Raw genomic sequence first — 13,985 nt, 5'->3', positions numbered from 1 at the left:
AGTCTATTCATCTGAGCTGTGTAACGTGAAGCAACTTTCTATTCCTGCTGCGATTTTTCTAGCTAACGGAAGGGAACATACAATCTTGCACAAGGGGTTGCTGCTCCTATTTCCCGCTCCTAATGCAATTAGACTACTGACATGAACAGTAATTTGGGAAAGCAGTTATTTGGGAAAGCTAATTTGGACATCAGAAACAGATCCTGGCCATATTGTTAAGGTGAGAAAGGTGGGCTACTACCAATTAAGTAAGTACTATGTAAACGTTTTGTCTTGGAAAATACATTTATGAAAGTATGCATTTTCTTTCAAAGTAACTATTTCAAACGACTTTGAGGGGTTTCCCCCCCCCTACAATCAAGCAGTATAAAAATGTATATGTAAATGTATTTTATATACATTTTAGTACAGTACATCTTTGTTAAAGCCAAGAACTGCATTGCAAAGTTCAGAGAAGTACAAAATCTGAAGGATAGATGTGTTGCAATCTGCACACATTAGTCCATCTGCTGCTGCTCATAGCCAGCTCTTAACTGGAATTTGCAAAGAACTAAGTCAAGCATCCTTAATGTTCATTGATCTTCCCCATTAAGTCCATGTGAGCCAAAGTCAAGTTTCTGGGTACTTATAGTGTGACATTATACTGCAGATTGGATTCCTTTCTACAGCAGATGAATTATACCCTCTTCTGTTTGCCTTGTTCATCTCTTGTTTTAAAACAATTGCTGTGTTTTTAATCAGTTTATTGTGAAGCGTTCCCCTCCCCACACCCCTCAAGTGTTCCTTGAAAAAGCAGTAACCACATAAATAGGGATTTATTTATTTTTGCATTTGACGATTTTGTACATTTGCATTTTTGGTGCAATATATTCCTCCACATATATTGTGCCTGGGAAACTGGATAGCGCTTTAAGCAACAGTCTCCAAGATTTCCATGGGCACAAGATGCAACTTTGTCTACATCACAGCATTGAAACGTTTGTTTATTTACCCCCAAAGTCTTTCCTTTTCCTTTCACCAATACCCTGTGGCAGGGCCCAGTGTTGGCACCTAGGCATCTTCAAGTCACAACATCCTGGCAGGGCTTGTTGGCACTGACACCAGCTCAAATACCCCTGCACTTGGCAGCTGAGTCTCAGCCAACAATGCCCCCCAATGCAAGATCACTCCAGGGCATTGCCATAAAATGGTGGTGCTGGTTTGCTGCTGCCAGGTGGGCCCACCAACAAAGGACAGAGGTCTATAGGAGAGCACTTGCCAAGACCTGCCCACACACTCTGAAACCTAGATATGGCCTGACACAACTGCATGAGGTTTGCAGCTGCACCTCCTCAGCCACCATTATCATGTGGTGGAAGCAAATTAAAGAAAAACAGAGCCAGAACGTACTCAGCTTCCTCTCTCTTTTGTGCCATATAGCACAATCACATGTCCACCGGCACTGGTGTGAACAGAGAGGCTGCCTGGCTGCCTTTTTTTAATCATATTTTTGTCCCTGATAAAATAATCTGTTAAGAGAATAGTTGCAGCGGTGTTGGCAGGGCAGCTGCCGAAGCAGCCAGAGGGGGCAGGGAAGAGTGATGGATACAGAAATGTAGGATCAGCAGTGAGATTAAGTCTTTAGCCCCCATAACGCTTCCCTGAAAGAGAAGAAGGAAAGGCTCAGTGAGAACACTTGTCACTGTAGATGGCTCGTTTGATAGGAAGAAGGAAGGGGGATAGGAAATGCCGCGTCAGAGCCTGCCTTGGCGACAGGACTCAGTGACTGAGTCCTGTCCTTGCATCACTTTGAGGTTGCTCTTTCTGCTCAAAGTGCCTGCACTCAGAGGAGGCCATTGGAATCAACAGCATGTGGCTTGTGGATGGGGATACATTAGGCTAAGTCAGACTTAGAACTGGAACACTTTAATACAGTGGTACCTTGGTTTACAAACTTATCCCGTTCCTGAAGTCCATTCTTAAACCGAAACTGTTCTTAAACCGAGGCGCGTTTTCTCTAATGAGGCCTCCCGCCGCCAATGCCCTTCCACCGTTCGGATTCCGTTCTTAGACCAAGGTAAAGTTCTCAAACCAAGACACTATTTCCGGTTTTGCGGAGTTTGTAGACCGAATCGTTCTTAAACTGGACTGTTCTTAAACCAAGGTACCACTGTATAGGAATGCTCTTGCTATGCCCCCACATAGGAGCAACAATATTGTAAAGAGGGAGATATTTCAAGCTAATAGCGAGTTTGAATCTGACACCAATAGGCAGCCAACCCGACACCCTGCTGCCTTTTTTTGGAACTATTGATTAGTCTTCTGAGTCAGTGAGTGCAGAAAGACTTTCTGTAATCCTTATGCTATTGTACACCTTTTATTGACGTTATGCTAAATAACAGAAAAGCCACTCATTGATTTTTCTTGCAAAGATCAAATTTCCTAGCCCAGAATAAGCAAACATGTAATCTACTAATGGAATGAACTGCAGAGAAATAATAAAAAGAAAAAAATCTCGAGGAGATATATGATTAGTTTGGAAGCCACTTAGCAAGCACTTATCGTTAAACTACTTTTATAGAATTTCCATACTTTGCTGAGACCAGAAGAAATGTGATGGCATTTTGAAAGAACACCTAGCTAATGGTCCCCTTCCTTCCTTCCTTCCTTCCTTCCTTCCTTCCTTCCTTCCTTCCTTCCTTCTTTCTCCCCCAAGCTGCTGAATACTTAGCTCATATCTCATATCACTATGCGTCAGCCCAAGGCCAACTCACTTAGAAAGCAAATGGGGCATTTGTCCTCCAGAAGAGGGAACCAACCAATCAGCTCCTGAAGGTCCCTTCCTGTTGCCTAGCAACTACTACATAAGCCTTTGTCTTGGCTCCGCAAAATTGCCAAATCAGAACTTAGCATGGGTATCACAAGCCATTGCATACCTGAATATGACAGTGGCTGGAACAAGGGAAGAAAGAGTGCATGGCACTAGGAGAAGGTCGCATAGCCTGCGCTCCCCCCAAAGAATGTCCCAGCACTTGCGGTGTGTACATAGTGAATTTCTGCCTTTGAATATGCTTTGTTTGACTTGACAACTTCCAGTTATCAGATAAATCCATCACAGTGGCTTGCCAAGCTGCCAGCAGAGGCTGGAGACCATAGCGCAGCACGAGGAGCCAAGGAGTTTTCATCTGTGGGCAAGACAGTGGAAGACACCAATATCTCCCCAAAGGAGCCTCCTGGAGAAATATGTTCAAATCTCTGTTCTTAGGAAATAGGAAGGCACCTTCATCTCAAATGTACGTGTTAAAAAATCAATTAAACCATGTATTCCATCAAGAAATAACAAAACCCTGATTTAACCAACAACCAATTTAGGAATTCTGCAAGTTGGAAACCAGGCAGCAGATTCAGAACTGAGCAAACTGAAATTTATATTTAGGTATAATTTAAAATATGCTATCAATATTTTACTACCACTCCAGTTTGTCCATGGAAATTTTCACGACTGACTTTGCTACTTTCTAGAGTGGGTTCTAAAATTGTATCTCAAGGACCTCCTTGAAATTTCTCAGGAACACTGAGCTCCTGTACACAGCTTTATCTATGGGCAACCACCACTAAAAGAAATTATTTTTTAAAAAAGCATAGTGTTACACTATCAGAGCTGAAGGTTACATAGCCATAGACTCTACATTTTGAACACACAACATGGATGTGCTGTTCCAGAATGCGGTTGTTAAAAAAAGGTGTTCTGAGATACTGTGCTGTTATCTCTCAGTGTCTCCAGATTGAACGTGCTCTATCCTTTGGTAAGAACATCAATTCCACAAGTCCCAGCTTGCTAGTTGAAGCATGAGATCCAAAAGAGACACTGAGTTCTTTCTGGCCCGTTCGTCTTCAGCAATCACGGCTCTTTGATTCCCTGCTAATTAATAATCCCGTAGAGGGCAAACAAAACCGGAACACAATCTAGCTGAGTCTCCAAGGACTTTATTGGCTTTGCAACGCTTAGAAAAGTAGGAGAGGCCATTATTTTTAGTCAGCAAAATAAATAGATGCAACTCTAAAAATACAAACATAGGGAAGACAGATCAGTCGGGGGTTGTTAGAAGGTGCCTTTTGATGGTGGGATGTTCTCCCCCTCATAGTGCAAACTAATCCTGAATTTTCTAGGGCTACCTGCCTTTCAGTTGATGTGAACAGGTCTACCCAGAACCAAGACCCACTTGCTTCCAGGTACTTGCTTCCAGGTAAATGTGCATGGCGTCGCAAGCCTACTGAGCAATCTGACTGCATATTTATGGTGGAAACGGGAAAACTCTGCTGGCAGAGCTTCCCCCATACACACTGCCCTGCCATTTTGCTGTGGGCATGGTAGGAGGTGCAGAGGACAGCTCCCCCCATTTCCCAAATTATGTATCATTTCTGTGAGCATGTTGAGGAAACAAAGGGGCTTTGACATATCAGCACCTTCCCTTACCAGAACACTGACATATCCTTCTCTCCCGCTCCACTGTAGCTGAATAGTAGAGCATCTGCTGAGTAAAAGTCTCAGGTTCAATGTCCAGCATTTTCCAGTTGGGCTGGAAGTGGACCCTACGTGAAAGTCTTGAAAGACACTGTCAGTCTGTTTAACAATATTGATCAGCAATGCCAAATGACAACTGTGTGGGCAGTTCCCCCGCACAGGGTGCCGAGCTGAGGGGGCACATCATCATCATCATCATCCCTATGCTGTATTTATACTACTGATAAAATCAATTTAAAATTATTTTATATTTATATTTTAATCAACTGGGTTTTTTTTTGTTTGTTTGTTTTTAAATGTTTTTACTGTATGTATATTCGGTGTTAGCCGCCCTGAGCCTGGTCTTGGCCAGGAAGGGTGGGGTATAAATAATAATAATAATAATAATTATTATTATTATTATTATTATTATTATTATTATTATTATTATTATTAAAAAGCAACTGTACCAGAATGAATTATTGTGCAAATAAGAAATATTGGGGGGAGGGCACCAAATTCTGCCCCAGATCAGGGCCCCATATTATCCAAGTCTGCCCCTGTAGATCAGTGTTGAGATAATGCTGAGATAAAAGTACCTCAGGGAAAAACCTTAATGGCCTCATTACAGGAAATAAGATTAAGGAATGTTAGTTTCATTGTAGGAAATGTAAATAAAAAATGTCCTCCATCCCACCCACCAAACATTGAGTGTTGAGGCTCAACAACTCAGCGGTGAGAGGGAGAGAGAGAGGGGAAGGAAAGAGAAATTATTATCTGTCCAAGCATCAGAATCCCATTCATTTCTTTATACCCCTAAGTGCAAGACATTTCAAGAAACTTGCCAATTAGCTTGAATATTTCTATAGAATAGCTTTAATAATCATCATCCTCATATAGCTAAAACGAGTAACTCGCTTATCCAAATATCAGGATGTGGAGAAATGTCTACTTTCAGTGTCGCACGAACAACTCCTTGAACCATTAATGATGTATACAAATTCATGCCTCTTTAGATATGACTCAACTCTGGGGTTTTGTGGTTTTTAATGTCAAAAAGACTGAACCCCAAACTATATCAATATCCTTTCCTTATTACCAGAAATGGTTCTAATGTTAGACAAGCACTCAGAAGCCCAGCACCTTCAGTGAAGGGTTTAAGACATGTATTTAGATTTTAGATTATTAATATTATATTATATTATGACTCCTAATCTGTTATAATCTCTTTGAGAAACAACTTCCAAATAAAAGAGACAATTTGGGGAAAGGAAGCAGAAAAGTAAGGACGATTTTGGGTGAGTGTAACTAGATGCTTATATAACCTTTCCAGAGCTGTACTGTGTGCTTGACCAATACAGTGGTACCTCGGGTTACATACACTTCAGGTTACATATGCTTCAAGTTACAGACTCCGCTAACCCAGAAATAGTACCTTGGGTTAAGAACTTTGCTTCAGGATGAGAACAGAAATCGTGCTCCAGTGGTGCAGCGGCAGCAGGAGGCCCCATTAGCTAAAGTGGTGCTTCAGGTTAAGAACAGTTTCAGGTTAAGAACGGACCTCCGGAATGAATTAACTACTTAACCCGAGGTACCACTGTAGATGTTTATGAACTTGCCATTTACTGAGTCAGATCCTTGGTCCCTGTAGCCTAGCACTGCCTACAAGAGTGGTAGCCATGGGAGTGCATTTCCCATTATCCCTGACCTTTGGCTACGCTGGCAGGGGCTGATGGGAGTTGGACTCCAGCAGCACATTTGGTGACTCCAGTTTACACTGATTTGCAATGGCTCTCCAAAGCCTTGGGCCAGGGATGGGGAATCTGTGGCCCTCCAGATGTGGTTGGACTATATCATCTCTGACTATTGGCCTTGTCGGTTGGGGATGATGGGAGTTGGAGTCCACCATTATTGCCAGTGAGGAAAAGAGGTCCTTGCGGAATTTTCTAAGGGTTAGTTACTATGCATTGTGACTTGCCCAGGGTGGGCAGAGAACGTCCTTTGCTCTTCTGCCTTAGGCAGCAAAATGTCTTCAGCTGTGTATACTATCCCTTTAAAGCACATTCAAAGCACATTTTTCCACACAAAGAATTCTGGGCGCTGTAGTTTGTTAAGGGTTGCTAGGAACTTTGTGAGTGTAAACTACAGTGCCTAGAATTCTTCAGGGGAAAGAATGTGTGTCAAATGTACTTTAAAGGTTGTGTGTGTGTGTGTGTGTGTGTGTGTGTGTGTGTGTGTGTGTGTAGGATTGGACTTGGAAGCAGAGACACACGAAGGTCCAGGGATAGAATGAAAGGTTGCTTGCAGTAGTTCTGAGCAGGTCTGAGGGGTACCAGTGCAGAAGGTAACTGTCCACTCACCTAAAATCTACAGCTTTGAGAAATGACTTTAGCTGGGGGAGGGGGCACTGCTCTTCCACTCCACCCCAAAGAAAAAGAACAGCCACATTTCAGAGAGAGTTAGGAATGGGAAACCTAATACCTTCTGAATTCATGGAACCCGCCCCACCCCCATGTGGCTTTGCCCTACCTGGACCAACCTGCAGCACTTGATAAATGATGCAGAGATCATCCGTTTGCTTTCACAAGGGAATCCATGAGCCTTGACATGTCTTTCAGGTTTATACTGACAGCTCACTGCAGCGTGTGGCAACTAGTAGTCTAGGAAGGAAGGAAGGAAGGAAGGAAGGAAGGAAGGAAGGAAGGAAGGAAGGAAGGAAGGAAACGAAACTAAATACTGGGCTCAAGTTGTCTAGAGAGTAAAAATATAATGGCAAACAATGCAAACTACAACCCTGCTAGATCCAAAGGATAAAATTACCCACCAAATTATCTTACCTTTCTTTTTCTTCTCATCTTGGTTTCTCCCTGCTCCCCTACACCTCCCTTTGTCTGGCTGTCTTAGCTTATTTTTCCAGGTTCTTTTCAGCTAGGTTACTATAGTGTGGATTTAAAGGCAGCCGTCAGGCTGAATAATGCTTGAGGAGGAGAAGAAATGAAATCACCTAGAAAGAAGGCAAACAGATTAGTGGGGGGGGGGTGAATGCAGACTCTCTAATCATACAAAATGAGTTCCCTCTTTAAAGGCATGCCTATTGTGTGTGTGTGTGTGTGTGTGTGTGTGTGTGTGTGTGTGTCCATAAACAAATGCACTTGCTCCTGAAACATTTGTTTCAGCCTATGGATCTTAGACACAAATAAATGCAATTCCAGACGAAAGCTTTGTGATAGTGCCACACCAATGACATCGGGCCAATGTGTCAATATGTTGCTCAGCTGATTGGCAGCTTTGGACAGCTCTCTACAAAATTTGGACCACCCAACTGCTGCTATCTTGGCACATTTGCTGCTTAGTAAGAGTACAGCACAGCCAGTTTAAAAGATACTGCGGCTCCATTACTTCCAGTGGCAAAGTTAAGCACAGGATGGTCTCATCTCCATTGATTCAATGGGTCTTCTGACTCCTGGATCCAGCAAGTGTTAAAATATAAGCCAGTCTAGCTTCCTGGTGAGGTGATAGCCTAGGCAATGGGCCATTAAGGGAAGAAAGGAAGTGGATCTGTGCCAGACGGAAAATGGGTGGACCCCCTCCCTCAACTAGCTGGTAGTTGGAAGCTGCCCAGAGTGGCTGGGTATAAATAATAGTTATTATTATTATTATTATTATTATGGCGGGGGAAGGCCAGAAAGGAGAGTTGAGTGATGTGAACTAGAAGCTGGAAAAAAGCTGCCAACAGGGAAGCCAGAGAGAGTCAGAGCAATGTCTGATTTCTGTTTCAACCCAAGGTTGTGGTTATGGGGGAGGAAGACCTTATTGGGTGCTGTGAACTTCTCCATTGTAAGCTCAGGTTGTATATATGTGTAAATAAACCATATATCATAAAGACACCACAGTCTCCACTGCCCCTCATTCCCAGGAAACATGAAGCCTGGGTAAATGCTTGGAACCCCTGGAATCTCACACTGCTTGGTGATTGGGGTGGCGCACAACAAAACCACGACTGAAATTCTAGGTTGGGTCAATTTTGATAGGCAGGTGGCCTGAATTAACAGTACACACTTGTGCATGGATCCTTCATTCTGCTCAGGCACATTGTACATTTCAGTTCCACAAAATTTCCACTTTTCTCATTTTCTGCTCATTCATACTTGCTGTAGGTGTTTGGTTTGAGAAGACCACACACCGAAGAGTCCCGTGCAGTAGTACTAAACCACAATTGTCTGCACTGCAGTCATAAGACAAAATGAACATTGCACAAGTCAGACAACACAAGACCTAGAAAATTATGAAGGAAGGGAAGAAGGGAGGGAGGGAGGGAGGGAGGGAGGGAGGATCATATATCAGATCACTGTAGCACTCTTAGCCCAAGCTGCAGGTATTGTAAAGGTGCCTACTAGTTATGCAAATTGGAATGCTTTTGCTTTATTTTATTTAGAAAGCAAGAGTGTTGCCTGAGAAATTCCACCAGGCAGCAAAAATAATGATGTCCAGAAAACCATCTGAATTAGTAACAATGCACTCCTCTCTTATGCATGTTTACATAGAAATATGTCCCATTAAGCCTAGTGGGACTTATTTCCAAGTAATTTTGCATAGGAGTGAGCCATTAGTGCTCTAATTAAGCGCATTCCTTCAGCTATTTCTATCAGGGTTTCACACAGAAAGAATTATTAAACCTATTTTGTAATGGAGGAAACTACGAGGAATTCAGTGTTTCTGCAGTATTGCTGTTTCTTCCATCTTTATCCTAGTTTAATTGAGGTGGATCTGCTACTAACATAGACTGAGGTTTCATCATCTCAGTAGCTCAAATGGGTCAGGCCTGCTTTCTGTAGATAGTATGGTTTGGGTACAATTTCCTAGCCTACTAAGGAGTGATCCCTACTGCAAACAATGGCTTCATTTTATCTTCCTTGCAATGCTGCATTTTCTTTCAGATAATGTCTTTGCACATTCCAAACACACATGAGGCTATCAGTCCTTCTCTACTTTCCCCCTGTGCGCCACTGATCTTCTGTATTGAAAAGAATATTAAAATGGTGGCCTGGAAACCATTATATACAATCTGTGGCACTGAAGCATGGGTCTTCACATCCAGCTTTCCAAAAAATATAGCATTGGTCCATATCATTCAAAAAAACCTCATTCAAATTACTGTTTTCCAAAACATTCTGAAGTCAACACAAGAGTTCATTGCATACTCATTGCACAACACAGCATGTATTGAAATACTTGCAAAAAACTAGGTACCAGCAGGACGTGCTGTAATGCACAAGACAAATTCAAATATGTAATTCATTGGAGGAAAAAATTAAATTACTGGCTTTCAACATGTAAAATCTGCTCAGGTGAACTGAGATCTTGTGTGCCACAACCTGAAACAGCAGCTATCAAAGTGCATCGATGCCAGGGGTCAGCAACCAGCTTCATTTATGGGCTCCTTAGAGTGAAAAGGACCAAGCATATCACCATGTGACCCACTGGAAATTCTGGGTATTTGTATAATCTTAGAATTGGAGAGGGGCTTTGGAAACAATCTAGTCTGGCCTAAGGTTACCAGATGTCCCTGTTTCCCGGGGACAGTCCCCAGATTTACAAACCGGTCTCCATACAAAATGCATTGAAGTTGAAAAGTGTCGCTGAATTCATTGGAAAAAATCTGGTAACCTTAGTCTAGCCCCTGCTCATAGCTGTCAACTTACAGATTTGAAAATAAGGGACCAGCAGCCTCGAAAATATGGGATCAGCAGCCAAAATAAGGGATTTTCCAAGAACATGTTCAACTTCTGAGCCCCTCCAAGCCAAAGGCAGAAAACTCAGCCAGCAGCAAAACAAAGCCTCAAGCGGTGGTTCCCACAGCGCAGCAACCCGGCAAAGGGGATGCAGCAAGGAAAACCACCGTCATCTCTCCGCTGGGAAGCACTGAGCAAAGGCGAGTCCCCAGGCAATGCGGCCGATTTGATCGGCACAAGCCATGCAAGCTCCACCCCCCAGTCGTTCTTAGACTCCTTACTGGGTGAGCAACACAGCCAAGCAACACAGTTGGAGCCTCTCTCCTCCCTGGCCAACAGGGAGGGAGGGAGAGGAGCTGCTTACTTTGAAACCCGGGAAATTTAAGGGACATCATCAATAAGGGACAGCAGTGGGACACAGCACTGGGATAAGGGACTTTCCCGCCAAATAAGGGACGGTTTACAGCTATGTCCCTGCTCAATGCAGGAAATCAAGAGCATCCCTCAAGAAATGCAATCGAGCCTCTGCTTGAAGAACACCAGTGAGATCAGAAGGAAACAGTTCTCTCTTAGGTCTGCTCCCAAGCCCCACCACCTCACACACTCATGATTGGCTAAAGGGCCACACAGGCACCTCCAAGGAAAGAGGGGGAACCCAGCCCCCACCCTGGCCATGTCAGAGCTGCAGCAGCCGCTCCCAGCGTGGTGAGGCAGGAATGGGTATCTGGAGGGAATAAAATGGAAGATGATTCCTTCCTTCTCACATCTCTCTCACACCACTGCCTCTTGCCTTTCCAAATCGAGAAAGCAGACAAGAAACGAGGCATTGCCTTTATTTTGCACCACTATGCCTTTGTTTGTCCCCCCTCCAATCCCTCTGTTACAGCTTCAAAAAGCATGGCAATACGGAAAGTAACAGAGGTTTTGTTTTTAGTGGCAGGGGCAGGTGTGGACAGCTTACCTCGTAAGACTTGCAGGACCACATCATCTCCCTCCCTGCCCGTAGAGTACACACACGTCTCACAGAATCCTCCCATGTATCTTCTGATAGCCACCATTAAAACCTACCTGTCAAGGAAATGTCTGCTCCAAAGACGTGGAATTGCTCTCCAGGCAAGAAGCAGTCCTAGGTCAGTAATAGCTTTCCTTGAATAAAAATGTCAAACTTTAAAGTCCTCTATATCACATTTGGCGGAGCTATGAATAGGAGTGTTATATCACTGGGACGCAGAGAAGACCACTTTGCTAATGGGACTCGCCACTCATGTCTAGACCTGGAAGTGTCCAAGATGTCAGACTTAAGACCACTTACATTTTATGGCTGGAAGAAGCTTTGGCTCATTTTGATCTGTGGCCTCAGACAGGGAGAGCAGCTCCCCTGAACATCATTCCCTTGTCTGCTCCTGCAAAGCAGAGCAGCACATTCCCACTCCTAGCCACATATCTTCCCTTGCCACATCTGCTTGCCTGGAAGATCTGCTTGCATAGTGCTCCCTTCGGTCTCCAAGTACATGCCACAGTTCTGTATACATTAGCCTTGCATTTAGGCAAAAAAAGGGGGGCATTATCCATTTGTGCTTTTGCATTCTCATGCACACTTAAAAACCAGTTTGACTATGTTGACACATAGGTCAATTCCATTACTGGGGTTAAGTGGAAGTATTTCCCACTCATATTATATATATATATATATGTTGGTCCCCCCCAATTTTCTTCAGATTTGAAGGGGACATAAATTGTTGGCTAGGGTAATAAAGGCATCGTCTTCCATATTCTTTCTTCACTTTACAGTAGCATGGGATAGCATTTACGAATGCACACGTAGTACAGAGTTTTGTATTTGTCTTTGAAGTTTTCAATTCAAATCCCTGCTTTCAATTCAAATCCCTGCTTTCAATTCAGCTCCTCCCAGAGTTGTTGTGAACAGAAACTGGAAAGCTCCACATGCACCTTTGGAAGAAGACCGGGAGACAAATGTGACGAATAAATAAAACCAGGTGAAATGCAAATGCTTGCCTAGTTTGGCAATTTGGGCTGCAACCCTGTGCACTGTTACCTGAAAGCAAGCCCCACTGATCTGAACTAGCCTTGTGTCTGAGTAAGCATGCATACAACCAGGCTGCGTAAAATCACATGGCATTCACTGTATACATCAATGAAAGCAGCAACAGAAACAAGAAAGTCAACATAACTCACAATGGAAACCTTCCTTAATGGCAGATCTCATGCATGTGGTTTTATATACTTTTGCTGCTGGACCTGTCAAGGCTTTTATGTTTGTGTCGTGGCTGCTTACTACCTTAAAGGAAAGTCCGTAAAACAAATCCCCCATGAAGCAAGTGAAAATATAGCTTCTTTGACAACTGACGAGGTTATTGTCTCGAGGATGATCTTTGTCCGTCAGAGCTCTGCAGGTTTTGTTTGGTGTGTGTCTGTATTCGTTTTAACAGAGTAGCCTGTCAGAGCCCCATTTTTCAATGATGCAAGTCTCTCCCCACACAGACACACATACAAAAAAGCAAAAAAAAAAAAGCACCTGATAACGCTCTAAATAACAGGTGAGTGACTTCTGGTAGGAAGGAGATTGTCTGACCTCATTGTTTGCCTTTTCTCTCTCCCTCTTTGTTCTTCACAAATAAAGGTTTTTTAATAAACTGAAAGGTCCTCCGCTCCTGGCTGATGATAAAATGAAAGGAACCAGTGAGGTATGGTACAACGTGGCAGCAAAAAAAGAGAAGCTCATCAGAAAATAACAAAGGTGCAAGTTAAAGATAAGGCAGCTGTCAGAGATTAATCCTGCTGGCCTGATTGTTTTCTTTAATACCAAGGCCTGCAATAGCAAGCGATAAGTTTGCTGAGTAATTTGGTTTTGGGTGAGGAAATAAAATTCAGGTAAGACTCATAATTGATTTCCTTTTCTTTAGTTTTCTAAACATTAAACAAAAAAACCCCCCATCCTCAACCTGCTTTGACTATCCCTTCATCCGTTGGCTTCCCAGCTGCACACCCATGGACAGGTTTTCTCGCTCTCATCTTCCAAAGACCCTGCTGAAGGTGAGAGAAGGTATCTTCCATAGAACTGGCACCCCAGTCACACCACACAAACAGCCAGAGACATTGAACTGCAGCTTCAAGGAAAGAACAATGCATCTCCTTGCTTGTTTTCTCCATGTTCATTTTCACAGATTTGGGGAGAAGACTATTGCAAGGTGACAAAATGAAGGGGGAAGTGAAAGGCGTTTCACAACACAACTACAGAGAAGATGCTGAGTGCTGTGGAAGTAACCAATAACTAGAAGTTACAAGGCCTCAATGATAACGCCGACCTGCATCTATGACATGTGGGTGAAATTCAACTCGCATTTTAATCAGAGTAGACCTAATGAATGGGCCCAACTTGGTAATGTTCAATCAGCTACCACCCTACGTCTCCCTGGCATCATCCAGTAAAACTGGCCCATGACTTGGTAAAAGTTTATTCAGAGTCCCATCCCTCATAAGAACTTAGGATGAGTCCATCCGAACCAGTCTAACATTTTCATCTCACATTGTCCAACCAGATACTTTTGGGAAACCTGTGAGGGCTTGAATGCAGAGGCACTCTTTTCACATGTGACTCCTAGTGACTAGTATTTGGAGGCATGTGGCTTCTGACAGTGGAGGCACAGCATAGCTATCATAGACCTCTCCAGAGTACAGGTTGGCTCTTAGCTATGTCAATTCCTAATCTCACCCTCCCTTTCTCTCCTTAGCACACACTCGTGCCCATA

At 43.3% G+C, this 13,985-nt stretch overlaps 1 long non-coding RNA gene across 3 annotated transcripts in view; it reads right to left on the bottom strand.

The window, feature by feature from the left end:
* Nucleotides 1-11,824, bottom strand: part of LOC310714061 — a 29,055-nt gene extending 17,231 nt beyond the window's left edge. Inside the window, exons 1-3 of one of the 3 annotated variants that reach the window (XR_014529565.1) lie at nt 11,284-11,824; nt 7,321-7,487; nt 7,018-7,143 (exon numbers count right to left, since the gene is read on the bottom strand). This is a non-coding gene — a long non-coding RNA (uncharacterized lncRNA). Of the gene's footprint in view, nt 1-7,017; nt 7,144-7,320; nt 7,488-11,283 lie in introns of those variants that run through there. The other 2 variants (XR_014529566.1, XR_014529564.1) reach the window with 2 other exon arrangements.
* Nucleotides 11,825-13,985: the final 2,161 nt, after the last annotated feature.

This window comes from Podarcis liolepis (genome assembly GCF_965112155.1).
Source record: "Podarcis liolepis genome assembly, chromosome: 8".
Taxonomy (NCBI): domain Eukaryota; kingdom Metazoa; phylum Chordata; class Lepidosauria; order Squamata; family Lacertidae; genus Podarcis; species Podarcis liolepis.
Note: the sequence above shows the minus strand (reverse complement) of the source record. Positions and strands in the feature narration are given on the sequence as shown.